At 43.6% G+C, this 26,230-nt stretch overlaps 1 long non-coding RNA gene across 1 annotated transcript in view; it reads right to left on the bottom strand.

Moving 5' to 3' along the window:
* Positions 1–2,584: 2,584 nt before the first annotated feature.
* LOC144754922 (uncharacterized) overlaps positions 2,585–26,230 on the bottom strand; it is a 186,219-nt gene continuing 162,573 nt past the window's right edge. Inside the window, exon 3 of the long non-coding RNA XR_013594795.1 lies at positions 2,585–2,757. This is a non-coding gene — a long non-coding RNA (uncharacterized LOC144754922). The remainder of the gene's footprint in view (positions 2,758–26,230) is intronic.

Below are 26,230 nucleotides of genomic sequence, written 5' to 3' on the forward strand. Positions count from 1 at the left end.
AGACAACCACAAAATGTTCACGTGTTTCAATTATTCGTTGGTACTGTTACTCAGTACTACCTAACTTGCACAGTCCTCCCAAATCTGTCTTCTTCTTAGACTCACTGGCCCTCAGCCGAGGGCACAAATTGTACCAGGCAGCCCTAGGCAATGTATGATCAATGAACAAAGGCTCCTGGGTAGCGTGTATTTGTGGTGGACCAGCATCGTTCAAAACATTGTGGTTCTTCTTATCTGTCTGTGTCCAGGTCAACTTGGTATCACTAAAGGGGACAAACATGGGCACTTCTTCACATTCAGTGTCGCCGATACTCTCTTTGACCCACTGGTCATATGGCAACTGTAAGGGAATCCTCCTGCAGTGGGTGGCATGCACCCAGTTTTTCCGACCAGCCACCTTTACAGCAGTCCGTGTCACAAACAGAACTTGCTCAGGGCCTTTTTAGCAGGGCTCCAGACATTTCTTCCTCTGGAAATTTCTGACCAGGACGTAATCACCAGGATGAATATCGTGGCCAAGCCCCTCCGGAATAGGAGGTAGGGATTTCCGTAGCTGTTGGTGACTAGAACGCAAACTTTCTGTCAATTGCCCTAGATAATCAAGCAGTACAGGATATTCAATATCGGAGTATTTACGAGGACGTGGGACACCCCAGACATTTGCCGGGCAACTGACAAGATCTCTTAAGGTGACAAAGCTGTTCTAGAATGAGCTGTAGTTCTTGTTGACAAAAGGGCTAACTGTAGAGCATCTGGCCATTTTAGCCCTGTTGTCTCCTGGATTTTTGCCAATTTCAATTTGAGAGTACCATTATACTTCGCAACCAAATCCACTGACTGTGGATGATTAGCAGCATGGAATTTCTGTTTAATATGAAAACCTTCACAAATCAATTTAATCACTTTCCCATTAAAATGAGACCTGTTATCACTCCAGAAAAATCGAGGCAAACTGAATCGAGGAACGTATTCTTTAAGGAGTACTTTCGCAATTGTAATGGACCTATTAACCTTAGTGGGATAAGCCTCAAACCATTTGCTGAACGCGCACACACAACCACTAAAACATACTTAAGATTATTACATCTTTCTAGCTCAATGAAATCCATTTGGAGGACTTCAAATGGGAAAGAGAGTGGTGTAAAATTACCATGCGGTGTAGGGGTATCCTTTCCTGGATAATGATTCGTACAGATCATGCAATGATTCACCAAATGCGCAGCTGTCTTTGAAATGGTATCTTTATGCCGAAGAGGGGCTAACAATTTACAAATGTCTTTTGCACTAAAATGGGCAGGACCATGGGCCATAGTGACCACTGGAAGTACATATGTATCTGGTTACATCCTTTTATGTTCTCCAGATTTATCAATCCAACATCCTTCCTCATTTAACTGTGCTGAACTCTCCTGCCATTATGCTAATTCCTCTATCATGGCTTCACTTTGTATCTCCTTTACACTTTCAATGGTATTTTCAAACATAGCAACCTCAAGAACCCACCTAACTGAACCTGCAATAAACATTCTTTTCATTTTGCTTCGGGTTGTGTCCTTGGATACCTGATCTACCAATGCATTCCCTCTACTTACATCATCAGTAACCTTACTATGAGCTCTACACTTAATTATTGGCAATTTCTTAGGGAGCGTTAAGGCCGACAAAAGCCACAATATTAGACACCCATGTTGGATTTTGGTACCATGAGAGGTAAGGAATCCTTTCATGGTACCAAAATCAGTCAGTATAGATATTGACAACCAGCCTTTCACTCAATTCACAAGCTCGGATAAGGGCAGCAAGCTCAGTGGCTTGAGCCAACTGATAGGGGACCCATGATGTCTCTACCACCGTCCGCAGCATAGTAATAGCTGCAGTGTTAGTGCCATCAGGTAATTTAAAAGAGGAGCCATAAACATGTAGTTCTGCTTGGGGATCAGATAAGGGACCATCAGTCAGGTCTACCCATTCTTGTGTCTCTTCTTCCGGCCGAAAAATGAAGTCATGTTTGTCAACTGCATCATTCTCGGTAGGGAGGGATAGTAACGTGACTGGGTTCAGACAGGCATTTCTTTGGATCATAATATGTTTAGCAAAGAATGGCAAATCCTAACCAGTATAACATGCACTGATGAGGTGCTGTGTCTTCGTCTTATTCAAAAGTGTATCCACAGCATGAGATACCATAACTGTGAGGTCTGTATCAAGTACGAGCCCAGACGATTGTCTGATTTTTGGCCACACCCGCGACTGCTCTCAGAAAACTCGGAAGGGCCCTAGCAACAGTATCAAGCACAGCAGAAAAATAGGCACAAGGTCTCTGAAAACGATGTACAAGGAGATCTTAGACACAGTAATGCACTTATTATATTATTGGGATCCTATTTTATGTGGTGCAGCGATCATGGGATAAAGACCTCAAAATTCCCAAATAGTGAATAAATTCACATACACAATTGCAGCAAGATGATCAGCAGACACGTGATTTCCAGACACAAATTAATTCACTTAAATCATTATTATCATTGAGTCAAATACAAGAGATTTCATGGAGACATGTATTACATTTTTTATAATCCTTTATTCTATTTATTTTTTACTGTGTAGCCAATGTATTTCGTTCCTTCATGGGACTTCTCCAGAGCTCAGTCTTATGAAAAACGGTTTTTGATACCTCATCCAGAGACCATTCAAGGGGGGCGGACAGTGGTCTTCATTGCACACGACTGATGCGGTGGCCAACAATGACCTGAAATACTGAAATAAGAAATATTTTAATCGGAAGCTCTGTACTCGTTAGTCATCTATTAATTAAGCAGTACAAGCATTCTATGTCCTTAAACATTGGAGACAATATGCCATTATAAGAAAGTATCACATGACTGAGCCCTGAAGAAGTCCTGCAAAGGGACGAAACGTGTTGGCTACACCGTGAAAAATAGAAAGAATAAAGGATTACCAAAATGTAATACATGTCTCCATGAAATCTCTTGTATTTGACTCAATGAGAATAATGATTTGAGTAAATTAATTAGTGTCTGAAAATAACGTGTGTGCTGCACAAGGCCTCTGTTTATCCCCAAATTTCTGTGTTACGACAGAAAGTGCGCAACCAGCCATGTCATGAATATAAAGCACAAACGGTTTCCTCCAGTTAGGTGTGCCAAGCACTGGAGCCAAACAAAGCACACATTTTAATTGCTCTCATGCACTGCTCTCGTTGTTAATGTAATCAAGGGTTTGATTAGTAGAGAATAATTTGGGATCCACTGTCAACAGTAGGAAGTAATACCTACAAAAGCACTTACATCTTTTTTAATTTGCGGAATGGGCATTTTAATATTGGGACTGATGCGCTCAGGGTACAACCACCTATCCACCTTCGACAGTTGGTGAACTAAATAATTGACCTCCTGTCAACAACATTGAAATTTCGAAAAAGAGACCTTATGTCTATGATGTGCCAAATGCAACCACAATTTCACTGTATAGTCCTTGCAACCTTGTTACATATCAGAAGCCATTAACAGATCATCGACATACTGCCCCAATACCTTACTTGGGGAAAGCAATAGTGAATCCAACTGACTTTTTAATGCTTGACTATAAATACTAGGACTCTCCGTATAGCCTTGAGGAGCACAACTAAATCTAAAGCTTCTGCCAGCCAGTGTAAATCCAAACAAATGCCTACTGTCCGGGTGAACAGGAATACTAAAGAATGCATTTAAATCAATAACAGAAAATAACTTAGCAGTAGATGGGATCATCGTTAATAGTGTAGTAATGTCAGGAACCACCGGAAATTGCGGAACTACAATTTTATTAGCCTCTCGTAAACCAATCACAAAGCGATAGACATCATCAATAACATCACAGGAACCTGAGGGTGTCCTCTTCAGGACCGGAAGAATTGGACTATTACAAATTTTGGCAGATGTTTCTTCAACTACTACCTTTCGTATCAACACCTGATCAATCTGAAGAAGGGCCCGCTCCCCTGCCTGGAGTATTTTATATTGAGGCATACGGGGCAGAATAGCATTATCTTTAACTTGTTTTGAAACTGGTGGTATATGCAATAGACCCACATCTGTATCACCTGTGGCACTTAGTGTGGGGGGTACCTGAGCAAACTCATTTGAAAGGGGTGGCTCCTGAGATAAACACTGTCTAGTACACACATCTGGACCCATAGTAATATAGACACCATCAGGAGAACAAATAGTAGCATGTAACATCTTCAATAAGTCAATACCCATCAATTTTTCCCCACAATTAGATGGCAACAAGAATGGAGACTCAACAGTAAAAGAAGCAACAGTAAGTGCAAGGGGGCTTGAAATGGGGCTAACCAACAGTACTCCGGTAATACCCACTGAAACATTACTTTGGCCAGACAGGGCCACCCCTGGACCCATATGTCAAGAAACAGAACTTTTTGTCCCGCCTGTATGCAACAAAAATTCCTTAGTCGAACCTTGCAAGTCCGCTGGGACATAAGGAGCAGGCTGATCTACAGGTATTTGAACTGGTACCCTCACCCTGTACACAGCTGTCCTAGCTGTAAGACATACCTTTCACATCATCTATGTCATAATCATCATGATAATACTGTACATCTCTGGGGTCATCAAAATAATTATTGTCAGAGTGGCCCAAAGGAGCAGCAGCATTCTGATTTCTGCCGGTCCCACGACCTCTACCACCAGAACCGCGTCCTCTAGGGGACGAAACCTTCTGTAAAAGCACAGGGCACTGGCTACCCCAATATACTTCCTCCTTACAATACGTACACTGATTTTGTACCAATGGTGTCATAGTAGACTGCCTAGTACGTGGGAGTTGTCGAGATGGATCTCCCTGTCCCCTGTTATTTCCCCAAAATACCTGCTGCAACAACACTTTCATCTTCAAATCCTTGTGTTTTTTATCAGTTTTATCCTTTTCCTCCTGATCTCGATGCTCATAATATTGAGCCATATTCAAAATAACAGATGGAGAAGACGCAGACCAGGTACTTTCAGACGTCTGCAAACAAGTCATTATTTCAGGAGGAAGATTAGTAACAAATCTGTCACCAAACAAAATCCTCCCTCTATGGACATATCATGCCCACTGTAATCCAAAAACGTATTCTCAAACCTAGTAAAGAAAATCAGATACACTTTCATCCTTCTTCTGTTGACAGGCCATCAATCTGTCCCAACTTTCTTAGGTGGAATAAGTGTATGCATGTATGTAATAATTCGACCAGGCAAAGCGAGTATCTCCAGACACGGCTTATCTGCTGGTTTCCTTTCTTGATCCCATCCCTTAATCACATCCCATGTAGTAACCAGCTCAGCAACATGATCTTGAGTATGCAGCTGTAGTCAAATATTACCAGAACAAGAAGACCAAAAAACATTTAAATATAAGCAAGAGTCATCACAGTAGAAGAGGCAGCTTCTGTCAATTCCTTAAAATAGACTATAGGGTTTTTCCTAGGATTGGGCAGAATAGCCTTAAGGGCTAAAACCTCACTTCTTTTCCATTGAGTATAAACCCATTGATCCTGAAAACAGTCAGCCACGGCCGGTCTGGTGGTCACACTGTGCTGATCCATCAATGCAGGTATTTCTGGATGATAAATTGAGTGGACTGGGTAGAGAACTGAGCTATTTGAGTAGGGCTCTTATCATACAACTGACCTATGGTAGAAATATTACCAAACACCTGTCCCAGCTCTATATTTGGGGAGTCTCTGACCCAATGTGTGTATGTCAAAGATCAATCAATGTAGCAGACATATGTTGAAGAAAATCACATATAACTTGCCAAGTATCTTCCACATTATAAATTGCATTACGAGCCCACTGCACTGCCTGACTCGCTATTGTCCTCTTCTCCTCCTCCCCTACTACATATTCCATCAACGGGCCTGTTTGTTCCCTAAATCACACCAAATCCCTGTCTTCAAAACACCGTACAGGGGTATCAGCATCCAAAAACATGTGGGGATGAATAACCGCAGGAGGAGGGGTAACAGGAGTAGTAGGTATTACTGTAGTCAGTGATTGCACCAGAGGAGAAAGAACAGAGGACACAGGAGTAGGGGTAGTGGATGTAATAGAGGTCACAGACGTCAGGGATGGCGAGGGGAGAGAAAGAATAGGGGGCGCAGTAACTGGAGCTGTGGTATAACAGTCGTAGATACAGGGGCAGCTTCAGGGGATGAGACAAAATGCTGTGTCTGCAAGGGAACAATAGGGTATATCCTGTACAGGGCATAAGGAGGAGGGGTCGATTATCTAACAACTAGGCCTGGGTGGTGAACTGTGCTCCATTCGTGCAGTTTGTGGAGTGTTCTGCACTCCGCACGCCGCAGAGCATGTGGAGTGCAGAAAACTCCGCTTTGCGATCTGCAGCAGAGTTTTTTCCCCGCTCTTGAAGGTAAATTCGTGATTGCGAATGGTAAGTTTGCGAGCGCGAGCTGCTGCTCAGGTAGAATTTCTAACCGAGCTGCAGAAATACCAGCACAAACTACAGTTTTCACTGCACTGAGTTTTTTTGTAACTTCCTCATAGCAACCAAAATCTCCTATCCTCACATTCTATTACTGTCTCCAGTTTTTCTCTGTCTTACACCAGAGCTTTCTGGGTAAGAGTCTACATCCTCCCTTTCCGTGGATCTGGTTCCATTGTTTACCACCTTTTTAGCCTCCGTCTGCGAGTTCAAAGAAAATCAAACATCGACTTTCAACTTTGTCTCTTGAACAAATATTCCCGTAAAAAGCCAATCTTCTGTTCCTCAAAATAGCCTGTCAAAGCCCACTGCAACTCGGCATTGTCCTTCGTATATTTGTGCCAAAATGTACTAAACATAATAGGGCCAAGACCATGTTTCACATACATATCACATTTAGGGCTGCCATCAGGAGGCGCAGGCTGAGCTTTTTCCAACCGAGCATCTGCAGACAAACAACGATAAAACAAACTCCAAAGTTTACTTAGGCCAGGCATTGCTAAGGAAAAACTAAATCTTGATTTTTACCTGGCAAAGTATTTGCAAACAATTTTCATCAAAACAGTCCTTAGACCGTAACAAACTCAAACTCCAATGGTACTATATCCACATAGAACCAAAACAAAATCACCTGATTTCAGTAGTACAAACAAACTGGTTCTCCACTGCCGACACCTCAGACTAAACAGTCAGATCAAGGGTTTCACCGTCCAGGACTCCAGTCGGGATGACCACTGGGCGAGGCACCATCCCGCTGGATAGAAGGAGCAGCTGTAAGTAACAGGATCTCCTTGTGCAGGGATCCCTGAGCCGTCATTCTGACCCGACGATGTCCTCATCTTCCCCCTGTCTGTGGAAAGAGATGGATCAATCACCCGAAGGATTTCCTGTTCAGGCGCCAACTGAAGGAAGTGACCCGCTTGGGCCACCCAGGTCACCTCGGACCACCTCTCAACCTTCCATACCAAAGGAAGAGTCGGAAGAACAGTGGAAAATATACCAATAATTGCTTTATTCAGATACATCCTGAGTGGAGCCCCGTCTACACAGTCTCGAAGAGTGGTACAGAGGGAACTGAAATCAACAAGCTTAGGGATACATTATGTACATCTCATAGCCGGGCAAAGACAGTCCTACAGTGGAATTTTCCAAGCAGATGCAGCTGGACAGTAAAATACAAAAAATAGGTTTTGGTTCTCGTATCTCACACAGCTTAACAAAATCCAAGGTCGTTTCGCCCTGCTCCTGCCACCAAACAAGTGGGAAATGGCTTCTATCAAATGAGAATGGTATGCGTAAATATGAACAGTCTATTCAATACTGAGGCAAAACATCAACATTTCAGAAACAAAACTTAACAGAAGCTATTTCTTGGAAACGGCAAAGGATTTGTTTCAATCACCATTCAAAATGGCGTCTGAATTGAAAATGGTGTGGCAAATGCTAACTTACATAGGACACTGCATAAGCATGCACAGGTCTATTCTAAAACCATGGCACAGTCAGCATGGGACCCATGTCTGGGCACACCCGACACAGGGTGCCTCACTGATGTTTACAAAAAAGGGTAAAAAAAGTAATGGAATGCTTGAATTAACCCCATCCACTGGTAGTTGCTCGGGTTCGGATCTCAGTCCATCGTTATTTTGCACACCGTGCCACCTCAGTTTGAGACCAACCATGTGTAAACTAGTCTTGACCCTACTTCAAAAGGAATTGCCCAGCCCAAAACCGCCAGGCCAGGTCCTACCTGAACCAGAGAGCAAACATCTCAAGACCAGCTTTGCCCTTATTTGGGCTCTTCAGTTGGGTACAGCTTGGTTCCGGTGGCTCAGTGAGCACGGGACTCGCATCTTGACATATCCTGTTGCACCTAGGAAGTCGCACTAAAGTATACCAAAAAGTAATGAATGGATTGCTTGAATTAATTTCACCTATTGATAATTACCAAGGGACGACATTGTTATTTTGCACAGTATGCCACACTAATTTCGATCTGACCATATACAACTCAGTACTAACCCTGCTACCAAAGGAACAGTCCTGTCTGAACTACCACTCCCGGCCCTCCCTTAACAGGAACACAAGTAACCCAAGACTGGTTGTTATCTCATTGAAGTTCACTAGTCAGGCGCAGCTTGGTTCTATTGACACATTGAGGAACGGATCCACATCTAGGTATACCTTTCGCACTTAGGCTGTTGCACTGGTGTACACAAAAATGGGACATGTGGAATGCATGAATTACAGCCACTGTTAATCACTTTGGGCTGCCTCCCGGTCCAAAATAATGTTGGCCTGGGTTGTGGCCTCATGAATTATCAGTGGTAGGGTTAATGTAAGCATTCCATCCATCACTTTTTTGTATACTTCTCATCACATATGTTTGTGGGCAAGGTCATAATCAAGATAATGGGGCTCAGAGAGAGAGAGAGAGAGAGAGAGAGAGAGAGAGAGAGAGAGAGAGAGAGAGAGAGAGAGAGAGAGAGAGAGAGAGAGAGAGAGAGAGAGAGAGAGAGAGAGAGAGAGAGAGAGAGACCTCACACTCCACCACCCGCTGCCACTCGTGCACTCTCATGATATCCAGTATTCTTACTTACTTGCAATCTCTTATCTTTTCCTAAAAGTGTTCCACCCCTTGTGCTTTATTTCATAGTGTGTACTCTTTCTCTGGAACATTTTTCTACTCTTGGAAAAGTCTAGAAAAGCCTCATGGTTGTTTGCTTTTGTGACCTCTACAATTCCCCAGTATTCCTAGGTGCCATGGATGACTTATAGGTCGATTTTGATCTGTATGCACTAATATTTTAGTTCTGCTGACATTTGGTACATTTTGAAGAGGCTCCAGACACTATAGACTATCCAAAATAGCTATATATTTCCTCTATAAGCAGCTCTTGTTTCTTACTGGAAGTCCTGCCACTTTCAAATATCATTGGGCTAGCAGTGGGAGCTATTAAGTATTGCAAATCAAACTGATGTAGACTACCAAAAAATGCTGTTCATTGATTGGCTATCTCACAGAATATGCCTGAATAGGAAGACTTTAGGCAGCTTTAGAATCATTCACCTTGCAATGCTGAAAACGGAATCTGTACATGAATACGTTACGTCTGCTGTTGCACAGTCCTTAAATAAAAGAGGACCAAAAACACAGCTTTCAGTTTGTTTCTCTAAAATATATTCTTTTCCAAATCTGAAAATTGAATAGGTCCTGATACTTTGCATTATGTTTTAAAATAGCAGTCTTGATCTTCTTTCTGATATGTACTGTTACGTAAAATATGTTTTAAATAATTAACTTGAAAGCAGATGGATATAATGTATGCAGAGCCACCTTTATATTGAAAGTAAATATATATTTTGAAATGTGTTATTTCATGGTCCTATATTTAACACACAAATGCAATTGTTTTCAGTTCTGTGTACATTAATGCAGGGAGATGCACATAGTGGCAAGAAGCTTCTGCTTCGGAGGGTCACAATACTAGTGGTGGGAGCAACTGGCAGAATTCTCAATAGCTTAATTATTTGTAATTATCACAAAACTACTAATAATTATGCATAATTGTATGAGAAGCATAATGGAGCATTTAGTGTTATGTTCTTAGCGCAAAATATACCCTCAAGTCCTAAATAGGCCAGAGCATGCCTTTTACACTAGAAAAACAGCTGTAGCAGGCACCTCTTGCTTTCTCTTAGTTCGTTGTTCCTATGCTCCTGCGGTAGGATTTTTGCCCCACATTACTCTTAAATTCTCAAGCTGGAGTATTTGTGTAATTTCTGTCATATTGCATGACACGAGTAATGCGTAGTTACTGAAACTACTCGAATTACTCCAGCATAATTAATATTTCGCCCAGGCATATTTCATACAGTTAGAATACAAATGCATTAAAGTATGAAATAAGTATGAGATATGTATTAATAGCTTCCTACACCTCTAAACAAATATACTCACAAACATTTAAATGGAAGATTAAGTAAAAACCTTGGATATCTACAACAATGTTACTATTTTGAAATTAGGCACCATATGTTATGCTAAATCTCTGAAGGGTCGCTTAATCGCTGCCCTGATTTTAAAAATTGTGTTTTTGCTGTGTATTAGTGGGAATTTGGGGGGAGGTTTAGTGGATGCTTGGGGGGATATTTTTTAAAACTGCACCTGACTGCTTTTTTGTTGGGATGCCTGCAGTAATAGAATTTCAATCACACTTTGTGTTTTAAATTGGTACCTGAGCTCAATCCCGAGTGCTCCTTCCCCTCGCTCCTGAGTGGGACTTCAGGGGGATAATACGCGAGACAGCGGCCATCTTGGACGCGAATCGCGTTGCCAGCGGTCAGCGTTCTAGATGACTCACGCTGCTCGCCAGCCTCAGCCACACCTTCTTAAGATAGGGCCTAAGGCAAACCCGTCTGCGCCCGTCCGCGCCAAGTCAGCGCTCAGGGCCAGTCACTCTGTCTGGATCGCCGGTGATTTGGACGTTGTCAGTACCATCAACTTTACCAGTGAAGGGCTGAAACGTTTGAAACCCCCCCCCTGTCCTTCCCACAGTGTTTGGTCCACTGGGCCTTCTAAGAATTTTTCCTGTGCTAACTGTGGCTATAGATTTGTTTCTGAGCCCCAGGCAATGCCTACACCTGTTAATACTCCCAGGGCACAGGACATATTATTAATGCCAGATCGGTGAATAAGCACTATGTGGATATTGCCGACCTGATCATTGATAATGGTCTGGACATTTTGTTTGTTACTGAGACATGGTTTGACGCCCACTCCAACCCCACAGTTGCTCTGGCCACTCCTGCCGGTTTCAAAGTCCATTGGGTGGACCGCCAGGTGGGTAGAGGTGGTGGCCTCGCCATTTGGCTCAGGGACGACTGGGTCCTTTGTAGCGAACCATCCTCCCTTTTTGGGGGTTGTGAGGTCCTTTACTTTAGTATACAATTCTCCGCCCATTTCACGCTTGGGGGGTCCCTGGTCTATCGACCACCCGGACCATCTAAGGGCTTTTTGGAATCATGTGGGGACGCTCTGGCTGAGCGTGCTTTGCGTTTCTCCAAGTATGTGTTTCTCGGTGATGTTAATATCCACCTTGATCACGCAGAGGCGCCTGACTCCTTAATCCTTTTGGACACTTTCCACTTGGTAAACCTCTCTCAAAAAGTCCTGTTTCCCACCCATCTTGGAGGTCACACCCTAGACATCATCGGGGCAAATTTCCCTTTACTGGTGAAAAGACCGAGGCCGGTTGCATGGTCCGACAATTTTCCTATGATTTTTTCTAGGGCCATGAATAATCATTTTCGACCGGTCCACTGCCATCGTCCCCCTGCCTTTGGGAGATTGGACCTAGTGATGCTTGGTGCGTCGTTGGCCGCCTCTCGCCCCTCCCTTATAGGGGACCTGGAGGATAATATAGTCCAGTTCGACAATTGGATTACTTGCTCACTTGTGTCCTCGTCTGCTCCCTGTAAGTCCAAATTTAGGAGAGAGTCCCCCTCTAAGCCTTGGTTTACCCCCAAATTGGCTAGTCTAAAACATGAGTGCAAAACAGCTAAGAGAGCTTGGCGGGCCGGGGGCTATCGCCCAGTCGATAAAAACTCGCTCAGAGCTAAACAAAGACTCTATTACGCTGCCATTGGGGAGGCCAAAGGCCAGTATTTTGCTAAGCGCATTGATCAAGCCAAAAATAACTCTAAAGAGATCTTCTCTATTGTACAAAGCTTTTTGAATCCCAGCGCACAGGCGGCTGCTACTCCGGTTTCTGATCCATGGTGTAACTCCCTAGCGTCTTTTTTTAAGGATAAAATAACTAGCATCCAAGAATCGCTATCCGCCTTTCCGGGGAATCCCAATGCGGTGCTCTCTTCACCGGTAAGTAGGGCGGAGCCACTCTCTACATTCTCGGAATTTAGGCCAATTGATCTGGCCAGCTTACTCAGGATGGTGAAGGTCCTCAAGTCGGGCTCTCCAAAAGATCCCTGCGCTGCTAGGCTTCTATAGGATCTGGCTGACACTTTAAATACTGAAGTGAATTTTATGATCAATAAATCACTCTGCATGGCTTGTGTGCCTATGGCTTGGAAACATGCCTTGATTCTTCCCATAATAAAGAAACCTTCTCTGGACCCTTCATTGCCAGTAAACTATTGCCCTATTTTGTTGCTTCCTAGTCTGGCGAAAGTCTGCGAAAAGGCTGTTACTTTCCTACTTACCAACTTTGTTGAGGATGAAAATAGGCTGCATCCGGCTCAGTCGGGCTTCCGTTCTGCTCATAGCACGGAATCAGCACTGCTGGAGGTCACTGAGGCTATTAGGGCGTGTTTGGATGCCGGCGTGAGAGCAGCATTGGTTATGCTTGATCTCTCGGCGGCATTCGACACTGTCCCTCATGCTTTGCTTCTTAACAGGCTATCCGCCATTGGTGTCTCTTTTTGGAGGGCTGGCAGCAGCAGGTCTGGCTCCCACTGTGTGCCTCTGCGGTCATGCCTGTGACTACTGGCGTACCGCAGGGTTCTTCACTTAGCCCCATTTTGTTTAACATCTATGTGACTCCGCTGGTGGCTCTGACAGAGACACTGGGGGCTAAGGTTATGGCATACGCTGATGATACACAGCTGCTGTTTACTTAGCCCAAGGGGGAGGTCGCCGTGGAGATGGCCCAACACTGCCTATCTTCAGTTTTTCACTGGTTGGCCATGGCCCAGCTGAAATGTAATGAGGGTAAGTCCGAGGCTCCTTTCCCTCTGATTTCAGAGATAGGTTTTGGCCTCCAGGCTTCCCACGTTCCTCTGAAATTACTGGAGCCGTTAAAAATCTTGGCGTCTGGTTTGATGAAAATTTGAACTTTATAACGCATGTGAAAAAACTATCCGGAACCTGCTTTGGTTTGCAAAAGAGTCTGAAGAAGCTTCTCCCTTTCTTGCCTAGCACTTCCAGAGAGACAGTGGTCCGTGCGTTAATTCTATCTCGTCTGGACTAAGCCAATGCCCTTTTGGTCGGTGGTCCGGGGTCCCTGGTAAAAAAAACTACAAGTTGTTCAAAATTCTGCAGTTAGACTTCTCGTGGGCCTGTCTCAAGGGACAGTGTTGTGCCACATCTGCGCGCCCTGCACTGGCTTCCAGTGGAATCGTGCTTGAAATTATGGCACAGGACCCATTTACCTGCAGAAGAGATTCGCCTTCTACGTGCCAGAGAGACAGCTTCGGTCCTCTGCTCTACTGCTAATGCGGACCCCGAAGTTTAAACGCCAGTGTCTGGGAGGCAATTCCTTTGTGCGCAGGGCTGGTCTGGCCTGGAACCTGCTGCCTTTAGCCTTCATGAGTATTCAAGATCCACTGTTGTTTAGGAAGAAACTTAAAACTCTGCTTTTTTAATCACTTGTGCGGGCATTTCTCTATTTTGGAAGCTAGCGCCGGGACACTCCCAAGTAGACATGTGCTCTACAAATTAGATATACAATAGGCTTATGATCCCTTTGCACTCTTCTTATCCAAGTTTCTTAGGGTATTCTATTTGGGGTTGGCGCTACGTCTGTCGCACGGTGCCCGAACCGTGCATTTCTTGAACTAGTAGCTATGTGTGAGAGGGGGGGGAGCCTTCCGCGGAGACGTGCGCGTTTTAGACTTGAAACAACTAGGTTTCTTCTCTTCTGTGTTTTACTTTAAACAATTAGTCCATGAGGCTTTTTTCCATAGTACAACTGGTATTTATTGAATGCAATCGTTTGTTTCTTATTGTACTTCATAAGAAAAATAATACTTCCATGTGTTCCATCTTTACATTGTATCAATTGCCCAATGCATTACGGGTCGAGAAGAGAGACCCTTCTTCAGGGGCCTAAAAAATAACAAAATACAGGACCTTAGCAAACACGAGTTGTTTACACAACTAATATGTACATGCTCGAGTTAGAATAAACATACTCAGTCTGTGAGTTAAAGTGGATAATCTGAATGAATATCACAACAGTTTAGTGATTAAAAGTAAAATGTAGAAATAAAAAAGCGCTGGTAGTGGGGATTAACATAATGTGTGCTGGTGCTCGGATAAATAAATCGAAGTGATGGAGTGACGCTCCGTAAATTCTAATGGAATGTTAGTGGTACGGTTCTATTCACGATCGGAAAAGGGTGAGGAAACCAAGAGAGTGAAACTGACTCGAGTGCTCAAAGAGGTCGCCAGCATGGAAGGACTATATTGCGTAAAGTTACTTGCACTAAAGGTGAAGTTGAAAATAAAAATAAATGTCGAAGGATCGGGTAACTAGGATAGCTGTCGAAGTAACAGACTTACTTGAGATACACAGGTGAACAGGCATCCGGAGCTCGTTTCCGAGTGTTCATACGGGAAGCTACCAGTGATATAATTAACAACGGCTGAAGTAGCCGGGAGGCTGATCATGTGATCAGAGTGAACGTGGCTTCAGGGGGACTCGAGGATACGCGTAATGGGTGGTTCATGTGATGATACATCATAACAAATGTAAAAAATTGGAAACATGCCTATTCGTATATTTAACAAGCAAATGTGAGCCTGATGTACGCAAGGAGAAATCGAGCTACAGTGAACTAGAACTTTATGAAAGTGAATCTGAAAGTAGAGACCCCCCTCTCACACATAGCTACTACTACAAATTAAATATAACATAACATAACATAAATGTGTTATGTTAAATGGGTTTGTTAAGTGCTCTAATACCCAAGGGTGTTTTGGCGCTAGCTAGTGTGTGATGTGAAGGAATGACTTATAAGGAGTTAACTAGTCAGGTCTTGAGTGATTTCCTAAACGTCATAAGATTTGTGGGAAGATTTAATGAGATAATTAAACTTGTTTCAGGTGGTCAAAGCATTCAGCACAAAGCTGCGGTCACCCCACAATGCACATTTGAATTTGGGCAAGATTACAGACTTGAATATGTAAGATCTTAGTAGCCTGTTGGGAATATACCAGTTGAAACTTGTATGCAGGAATGCGAGTTCTTGATCATGTAGTGCCTTGTAGGTGATGTATAGAGCTTGAAAAGTAATTCAATGCCTAGGGGTCAGTTATTGAAGCTTCTTCATTTGTTCAAACATTGTTTGGTGTTTGGGAATCTTGAGAAGGAGGCGTTTTGCAGAGTTTGTAGATAGTTGAGAATATATTGATGTGTGTTATGGTAAACGTCATTGCAGTAGTCAAGTTTAGAAATCACAATTTAGGTGACTACTGATTTCTGAAGCTGAGGTGCGGAAGAATCTTTTGATCAGCTTAAGAGTTTAAAAAACCTTGGGGGTCGAATTGTAATGAAGGTGAAAGTGTATGGTAGAAAAGCGTTGAAGATTATTTCAACTCTCTAGAGCAGCGTTTCCCAAAGTGTGGTCCGCGGACCCCCCAGGGGTCCGTGACACATTCCCAGGGGGTCCGCAGGACTTGAGTGCCTAACGTCAGTAAAAAAAACAAAAGGCTTATGAGGTGTCAATTTACTTGGCGCCGGGCAGCAAGACTGCAATACAATCTGGCCCCCAGGCGCACAGTACTGTAGAGAGATGTGAATGTTGCTGGCGCCTGGGGCCTGGGCGGCACGACAGCAGTGAAATCTGGCCAATCACCCTTCAGCTATAGGTGCAAGCTGAAGTGTGATTGCCCTTATATTGTGTTATTTACTTCTGCCCGACGTCGAGCTCGCACAGGAGTGTGTGCGTTTCCTGTTCTGTTTGTGACCAGGCCCAGGGCATTTTGCTATCTGTCCCCATTTGCCCTGAAAGCAGCTGCGTGGCGAGATAGAAGAGCATTGGAGGCTGGAACTGCATGTAAGTGTTTAATTTGTGTGTGCGTGTTTGTGTGGGTATATTTGAAAGCAGTCCAAAATCTGTGACGCATCCACTCAGGACTACAGCATATCAGATGAGTAATTATATTTGTAAATAAGTGCGCTTGTCACAACTGCCCTGAAGTTAAAATGATTCATGCATTTTAATCTTTTCCTTTCCTTTCGCTGACTGCAAAAGCTTCTTAAACCATACCCAGTAGTGACTGTATATTTCCAGGTACAATCTTCTTTACTGATGACCCTTCCCCTTTACTTCTTGTCTTTTCATCTGCTGCACACTTGACTATAAATTAATATAACGAAGGCCTAGGATTTCATGGCTTCAGGATTGATGCGCTGTAGCAGTTTCCACAGACAACCACTTTCTTCACATTCCTCAGTTTGATCCAGCTGAGAGTCCGAGGTTAAGAATAGCACTTTGGTAAACGTTGTGGTGGGGACTTCCCTGTGCCCTAATTTTATTTTAATTTTAAAAGTGTTATATATCGCTAGCTTTACCCGTAGGTATCAGAGCGCTTTACATACCTTCTCTCTCTTTAAAAAGTGCAACAGTCAGTAATAGGACTGAGAGCAAGCCTGTGGAACAAGATGCTCACACCACACGTGGGAAAGCGTGACATCTCCCAAGTGTCCCTGGTGCAGTACCCAGGAGCGACACTAAACGTGCCCACAGAAAATGAGTTGATGATCATTATTGCACATTTACACGTGGGTTTATCATGAAGAAAATACACGAGCGAGGTGAGAAGCATCAAGTCTGTAATTAGGAGTGACATTAAACAACTATGAGCACAGTTCTGTCTCTCTATCTGCGGGTTTCCCTACAGGCCAGTCTGACAAACGCAGCATAAGAATCATTTAAACAAGCATTTACAATGCAATAGGTCTCGCATTAGGAAATTGTGAGCTATTGGTATTGTAAATGACACATTTTTTTAATATGTGTTGGCTTTGAAAATATATAAATTAATAGCATTGTTATTCACAAAGCCAATAGCTTACGCTTTCCTAATGCGAGTCCTATTGGCTATGGCAATGCTTGTTGGTAGCAAGAAAGGACAGTACTGTTGTGGTGCTGAGTGATGATGTGGTTGGGCTGAGTGATGTGGTGGTGTACCCCAGAGTGATGTGGTGGTGTCCCCCGGAGTGATGTGGTGGTGTACCCCAGAGTGTTGTGGTGGTGTCCCCCAGTGATGTGGTGGTGTCCCCGAGTGATGTGGTGACGTTCCCGAGTGATGTGGTGGTGTCCCAGAGTGATGTGGTGGTGTCCCAGAGTGATCTGGTGGTGTCCCCGAGTGATGTGGTGGTGTCCCAGAATGTTGTGGTGGTGTCCCCGAGTGATGTGGTGGTGTCCCCGAGTGCCACCGATTTTTTTTAAACAAATACATTGGCAGTCAGTTTATATGCATGAACTTGCGGATTATCTTGCCCAAAGAGCACTGAAGAGAGTGCAAAACCAATATGGCGACGGTCAGATCTCCACATTACCAAATTAACACACACTGTAAATAATAAAAGCTTTAGTAATGCAAGTATTTGTTTGGTGTGTACTTGTTTGTGTATTTTTTGCAAATTACTGTTTTAATTTTTTTATTGAAATTGTACAAATTGCTTGGGGGTCCCCGGCTTCCAGTAGTGATTCAGTGGGGGTCCTCAGGAGTCAAAAGTTTGTGAACCACTGCTCTAGAGGAAAAAACTGACTACCTCATTGCAGAAGCAATAGCTAGGATTAGTGGGCTTTCATTATGGGTCAGTCATGCGTTTGGTTATAGGTTTAAAGGATTCTTTAGTTGAGTTTTTGGCTGATTCAATTTTCCAGGTGAAGTAAGCTGCCTTGGCTGTGAAAATGTTGCTTTATAGGCACTCTAACAAGTCTTAGACTTTTCTAAATTCTTGTAATCACTGTGCCACTTATTCTTGTGTCTTCTGCAGCTCTGCTGAACTGCCCTTAAGTCTTTAGAGAACCACAGAGCAGAGGGCTTATTTCTCTATAAATTTGCCAACTTCAAAGGGGCCAAAGATAGAGCGGCCGAATATAGCCAATATTCATTTTGGGCAATGGCCATGTCAGAATCATCTGAAAGGGTGGGGGAGAGTTTGCTAGGAATGTGGCAAGGTTAACTGAATCAATCTTGTGCCAAGTGTAGGTAGAGTTTTCATGAAGGGTAGCTCGAGGATGATGATGAGAGGTGGTGATGGTAAAGTGAAACATAATAGCAGTGTAGCCCAACCATGCTAATGGGAGAGTGCTTGTGATATTTAGGGAGGGATTGTTTGTAAAAATGCCATCTAGTGTGTGTCCTGCTAATTGAGTGGGAACAGCAACAAATTGTGAAAGGTCCAGGAAGGACATGGTCTGAAAAAAGGCTGATGTTCCGAGTCTGCTAGGGCCTCTAGGCGAATATTGAAGTCGGCCTACACTGTGTAATTATTGGAGAGAATGTTGGCCCCCAGCAAGCTGCTGAAACTTGTGAAAAGTTTGCTTGAGAGCCAGGTAGGTGGTGCCTTTAAAGGATTGTGACTTTGACACCATGATGATGAAGGAGAGGGCATCATAGAAAGGAGATGGTAGGGGGTACAATGAACTACTAGATTTGATTTGTAAATTAATGCTAGGTCACCACCACTTTTAACTAGTCTATCCTACCATAACCCCTAGGAATGGCTTCAAATATGTCTGGGTGGGATGCGGAGTCCACCCAGATCTCAGTGATAAACATTAGGAAAGGGTCATGAGACTCTATAAAGAGAAGGAATGCCGTGCTGTGCTTCACCAGAGATCTGGCATTTAGGAGCACACACTGCATCTCGGTATTGCAAATGGGGCGGGCGACTGAGAGGTGGCTGAAGCAGTAGTAGGAGAACCCCATACAGGAGTCCGAGGGCCTAAAATAAAGTTGCAAGTAGCGCTGATAAAATGCTCATTCAATGGGAAAATGTCTGTGTCTATAGGATGGGGAGCTGAACACTTACCAGTGGAGCCAAGCGTGAGAAGCGCATCACGAGAATAACTAATGTTTGGCTTTGGGTCTGGCCTGGAAGGGCTAGGGGGACGGGCACCTGGTGCAATTCGGGTGTTAACAGGCACAAGCGGGCTTTGAATGCTGTTAAATGGCTCATCATGAGCAGGAGGTGTGTCCACGGGTGTAGCTTGGCATGCATTGCAGCGCGAAGCCAGTTTAAACAGAGGAAAATAAAAGATAAAAACAACTGGGGCATAGCAGCCCCTAAGACCCGTTTGCAGGTTCCCCTGCCGGACGGTCTCTACTGCTAAATGAAAACAAGCTAAATTAAAAATGAGAAACTTAAATAAAATTAATGAAAATAAGAGGGGATCAACCCTTCTAAGATGGTACTCAGTGCAACCAGAACTAGCACAGGAGCCGGGCACCTCATAAAAGATGGCAGAAGAGGTCTGCCTACAAGGAAAATAAATCTTTCTTGCCTGGATTAATTTCGGTACCTTTGATCAACTTTGCTCACTCAGCGGAGAACATCTTGGGGACCCTGCTTACTGCGGGAGTGACAAGAATACCTGGGGGAGTGGAGTCTGGTAAGTTACACTTCACTAACTATCACATTAACTCAATGCCCTGTTGGCTCTCAACTCTGCTTTTGCTATTGGGCTAACGTGCAGTCCTCAAAGTATCAGAGATGTTGGCTTGTCAATGTTAATGTGTAATGTTGCATAAAAGATCACATGTATCAATCTGCATTGCATGACACATTTTTGAATGCTGTCTGTAAGTGCGTCCAAGGACCTATGGAACGTGTGAAAATGTTAAGGTGGGGTCCATCCTAAATGCATGCTGCCAACACGCTGATATTAAACAAAATAACAGCGCAAGTTTTTGGAGAACCATAAATCAATTTTTTCATCCTAACAACAAAGGAATTACCTCAAATATTTCGGCGGTAGTCTGGACGAAATATCCTTGGTCTCACTTCCATGAAGACATGGAGATTAGCACAAAGGGGAAGAGCTCCTCGGGGGCATCTGATGGTCTTAACATCAGCCGGCGTATGCAGGAAACAATCAGATCACACCACGCAAAACCAAAGATGACATCTTAATTGACGATTCACCAATAAATCGAACCAAGATCATTAAACGCAAATAGGCAAGGTAAGGAGGGAAAGGGGCACCCGCCACAAACGGAATACCACCTGTGCTCTACAAGCAAGAGTCAACATTTTGGGCTGAAGCAATAGAACCACTGTTCAGGGACATAAGGATGACAAACATCCTGCCAGAGTCCTGGAGAGGATCTATCATTGCACCAATTCACAGGACAGGGGATAGATCAAAGCCTCAGAACTATCGACTAGTGGCACTAATAGACAATGAGGCAAAATTATTCGCTGGTATGCTACTGGAAGAGCTCCAGGCTTGGGCAGAAGAAAATTCCACCATCCCTATAAACCAGACCGGTTTTGCGAAAAATGTAGGGACAACCACAAATATAATAACGATGGCAATGCTCTTCGATAAGGCTGAGACGACAAAGAGCTCCCTGCATTTGTGCTTTATTGATTACAAAGCAGCTTTTGATCACGTAAATCGAAACAGACTGTGGTCCAAACTGCATAGCTGGGGGCTCCCCCAATCCCTTCTATACCTGCTGATAAACCTGCATACCAACACCTGGGTCCAGATTAAGCTGGGTGACAGAACACACCTGTCGAAAAGCATTCCAACGGACAAAGGGCTTAAACAAGGTTGCGTTTTGGCACCGACACACTTCAACCTGTTCATAGCTGATCTTGTACCGATACTAAACACCTGTAACTCACATGCTCCAAAAATGGGAGACATCTTATTGCCATGTCTCCTATACGCGGACGACATAGTCCTGATTAGTCAAACGAGAGTAGGCCTTCAACATATTATAAACGCTACACAGGACTATTCAAAAGTAAATGGTCTAACGATAAATCTTGACAAAACAAAAACCATTACAATCAGTAAAAAAAGGGAAAAACCTACAGCATGGTTCTTGGGTAACACCCGAATAGAGAGCATCATGGAATATAAATACCTGGGCGTAAAGATAGACAAAGGCGGTCAACTCCTTGTGCAGAGATAGAGCATTAGTATAAAGGTATTGCCCTGGCAATCTCCCTAAAAACTCTGAATTCCAAACTAACCGGTCCGTCGATTCTGCCCATAGTTGAGTTGATCCGTGCAAAATTACTGCCAACTATAACTTACAGAAGTGAAGCCCAGAAAGGAAGAGACGCCAAACTACTGGACTCCACAGTAACAACTACGTATAGGATTATATTTGGGCTGCCTAAATACACCTTCCCCTCGCAAATTAGGCTTGAATTCGGCCTAAAGAAGCAATCTATTGCGAGACATGGGGCATACATTATAGCGTGGGACAAAATACGAAAAGCTGCTTCAGGGTCACTAAATGCACAGTTATGGAAAGAGATAAACCGATACACTACCTCACCCGCAGCGAGATATCTCAAAGATGGTTTACACAAATTGGGACTGAACCAACTGTGGGAAACACCCACTAGTACCGGTGTACTTAAGAAACTAGTTTGGAAAACAGTCAAACACCTTTTGTGGCTGGAGGACAAACCCTCACTCGCAGAAAGGTCTCACGGATGGATGACTTTGAATACCTACTGTGAGCAAGCAGCTCAGAAGTACTTTAACATGGGTTATGCCAAGTACACAAAAATGTGTTTTATGAAGTTTAGACTTGGCCTGCTACCCTGTACTCAGCATTTCCCACCTTGGCTAAAGGAGAAGGTGGACCCTAGGTGCCGCTTATGCGGGTTAGCATCGAAAGATCTGCTGCACCTATTATGCTCCTGCAAACAACTCTCACAAGAACGGAAAAAATTGGTGAAAGTTAAATTCAACCAGCGTGGAATTCAAACTAGGAGGCAGGCTGTCCTGGCTTGCTTTGCACCAAGTGATCCTCAACTAAACTGAGCCTTGGTAACATTTTTGACGGCATGTTAAAAGAAAATGCCGGAAATCAAATTATTGGCAGATAATTAACTCATTAAATTCATTTTTGCATGTATAACCAATTAACATACCAAGGAACTATCATGGTCAAAACAAATGTGACATGCACTGCTGGTCACAACGCGCCTAAAAACTGGACTTGCAACATTTGAATAAATATAGTACAGTCACAGCCACAGAAAGAAAGGCCCTGTCAAAGAAAGACGCTTCAGCAGACACTCCTCTCTCAGCAGCAGCGGATTCCCCCTCCACAAAAGGAGGGGATATCCACATAAAGATCCAGGACGTTGAGATTGCAAGACACCCACCATTGCCAGTAAGAAACCTTGCACATAATTTCGAACAGTGTATGCAACACATTTCACTTTGTGGACTATAGCTGAACTCTTTAATTTTTGAGGGGAGTAGTATGTTAGACTTTGGACTTCAGAAATGTTGGCATCTACTGACTGACTGACTGAGGGTATTTATAAAGCGCACTACTGCCGAGGTGTCTTGGAGCTGGGTTGAAGTGGCTAAACACAACAACTGACATATTTAGGGTTTGGAACAGAGTCATGTTTTAATTTCCTTCCTGAAGACCGGTCTATTTGGTAATGTTCTCAAGTGTGTGGGCAGTGAGTTCCAAAGTTTGGATGCCAGGAAGGAAAAGCGTTTTCCTCCACACCTTACTCTTTTTATCTTAAGGAGTTGTACCAGGCCAAGGGTGGCTGACCTTAGGCACCGTGAAGGCAGCTAATGAGAAAACAAGGATTCCACATCCTCAGCCCCACCACCAAACAAGGCTTTGTGCACCAAGCAAAGCGTCTTAAAATCGACACGTCGTCGAACTGGGAGCAAGTGAAGTTGTTTTATAGTATTCGATGTGGGGTGATGTTTAGGTAACTTGAGCAAAACTCTAGCTGCCGCGTTCTGAATTGATTGAAGTTTAGCAAATTGGGCAGTGCCTGCTCCCAAATAGAGAGCATTACAGTAATCAATTCTGGATAGAATCGTGGTACTACCACTGTTTTCCTAAAAAGAAAAGGGGATGAATGGGAGAATCTTCCTCATGCCTTTTAACATAAAGAAACAAGCAGATGAAACTTGATTAATATGCAAGGCCCAAGTGAGGTCTTTGTCGAACATGAATCTGAGGTTTCTAGCTTTGTTGACCGGCGCGGGACAGGCACCGGCTGCAGTTGGCCACCAAAGATGATTCCAGATCGAAACTTTCTGACCAAACTCCAGGACCTCAGTTTTGTCAGTCTTCACCTTCAAAAAGTTAGAATTCATCCAGGTCATCAAGGCAGAGGTGCACTTACAGATTCAACAGCCATGGCATCCACTGACTGAGTTACAGACACTATAAGCTGAGTGTCATCAGCATATGACACCAGCGTAAAGCCGTAACTCTTTATTAGTCTAGCCAGGGGGCTACGTAAATATTAAAAAGTGTGGGGGATAGGGCCAAACCTTGAGGCACTCCACCAGGGAGTATGAATTCCTTCAATTGTTTCCTCACTTGTTTCCTAGACGATAAAAAGGAGGAGAGGAGGGCAAGAGCTGTACCACTGAAACCTACATCCTGTAGTCTTTGTATTAGTACCGCATGGCTCACGGTATCAACGGCTGCTGTTAAATTGAGCAGGACCAGTAAAGCCCTTCCTCCCTCATCCATCACCTTACGTATTTCCTCTGCTGCCATAATCAAGGCTGTCTCCATGGAATGTTTTGAACGGAAGCCATGTTGTGTATTATCAAGGATGTTATTGGTCTCTTGATAAGATGTTAGTTCTAAGTTCAAAGCCTTCTCAAGTATTTTGGCAGGCAGAGGCAAGCAGGAGATGGGATGGTAATTTTTCTCGTCTAGTGGGTCCAGCTTAGGTTTTTTTAAGAGGGTTCGGATACAGGCTTTTTTCCATGTCGTTGAAAGACTCCTGAAATCAAAATGTGATTTAGTACAGGGGATAGTAAGGTGCTTATCTCCTCTGGGGCCAGATGTAGTATGTACAGCGGGCAGGGGCCAGGGGAGAGCCTGATTTGATTTTTAACAATAGGTCCGCCACTGTCTCCTCTGCCAATGATGGAAATTGCGATAGGCCGCAGTGCTCGACCTTATCGTCAGACTGAGCTGAAACATTTCCCGCTGTATCCTTAGCTGATTTTAGAAGGCCGTTATACACAGACTGGACCTTACTTTGAAAAAAGCCGGCTAGATTGTCTTTAAACTTTTGGTCTGGTGTAAATGTTGCGTCCCGCGGACACTTCAATAATGCGTAGACTGTTTAAAACAGTTGTTTTGAGTAGTTTGTGGCCTCTTGGAATTTGGGTGTAAATTAGCCAGTTTTGGCCTGTTTAATTGCGACCTTTTATTCTTCAAGGGCAGCACAGTATATTTTCTTTTGTGCAGTGTCATATTGAGACTTCAAGATACGTTCTTTTTGCCTGCACTTAATTTTTGATGGTTTAAGATCTGCAGAGTACCAGGGAGACAAGCCTTTTTTATGTCGAGGTTGCATGGTCATTTCAGGTGCAACCGTGTTTGCTGCTCTATTTAGCCAGTTGTGAAAGTCTGTGGCAGCCTGATTAGCGTCAGTAGAGATTGCAGGTCTATCATTGAGTGCTGATGCAAAGTCCGTTTTACTGACTGTCTTCCAGGCACAATGTTTGTCAGTCAGGGGTCGGATCCTCCGTCCACTATTTGAAGTTGCTAGCGTGATGGTGAAATGCACCGCAGAATGGTCGGACCAAGGTAAAGGGCAGACTTTCTTAATTTTTGATGGTTTAAGATCTGCAGAGTACCAGGGAGACAAGCCTTTTTTATGTCGAGGTTGCATAGTTATTTCAGGTGCAACCGTGTTTGCTGCTCTATTTAGCCAGTTGTGAAAGTCTGTGGCAGCTTGATTAGCGTCAGTAGAGATTGCAGGCCTATCATGAAGTGCTGATGCAAAGTCTGTTTTAATGACTGTCTTCCAGGCACAATGTTTGTCAGTCAGGGGTCGGATCCTCCGTCCACTATTTGAAGTTGCTAGCGTGATGGTGAAATGCACCGCGGAATGGTCGGACCAAGGTAAAGGGCAGACTTTCTTAACCTTAACCTTAACCTTAACCTAGTGTATTTTAAACATACAACTTAAAATAGCCCAGAAAAGCAGTGCATTTCAAAATTTTAAGATAAAACAAGCACGAGCCCACCACACGCTGACAGCGTTATGTCAGTCACTAAACACCAGCATGGTCGCTGCATCCGTGTTTATATAGTAAGTGAGGGAGGGAGCCAAAGGAACCAACAGCTAGAATGCTAATCTTCAGGCGGGCCCGCTCTAACAGACGGACACCGCATTAGCGTTCAAGTTGTGTAATCAGGCAGTATGGGTGCGGCAGTTAGATTAAACATGCAATCTACAACTATGGTTTAATTAACATTGACTGATTTCTTCACTTTTGGTTTTCAATGTTTATTTTTGCACATTGTTTATTTTCTCATGGGTCACTACAATAAATGCTGTAGTCACAAAATCATTGACTACTGCAGTATCTCCCACATCTAGCTACGTATATAAACTCTCATATGAACTTTACAATGCCAAAGCCAGCTACTTGTGTACACATGGCTATGTAGCATATACACAATATATAGCTTAGGATCACAACCATGTCACACCAACAAATAGATACAAGTTTCTGGTATCATAACATCTATATTTCATTGTTCCAATCATAGGCTGACATTATGTCAGAAACATAGCAAATCATACATGTCTCAAATAATCTGTGTCAGTGATCAGATTCGCAGGTGAAGGCCTTAACAACATGGAAGGAGGGGACACATCAGACAATTACCTGTAGACTAGGCAACATTAAAATAGGTTTGACATCAGCTGGAGCCCTATCACCTACCTCACAAAAAGAATCCTGCATCATTTAAAAC

This window comes from Lissotriton helveticus, chromosome 5_1 (genome assembly GCF_964261635.1).
Source record: "Lissotriton helveticus chromosome 5_1, aLisHel1.1, whole genome shotgun sequence".
Lineage (NCBI taxonomy): Eukaryota > Metazoa > Chordata > Amphibia > Caudata > Salamandridae > Lissotriton > Lissotriton helveticus.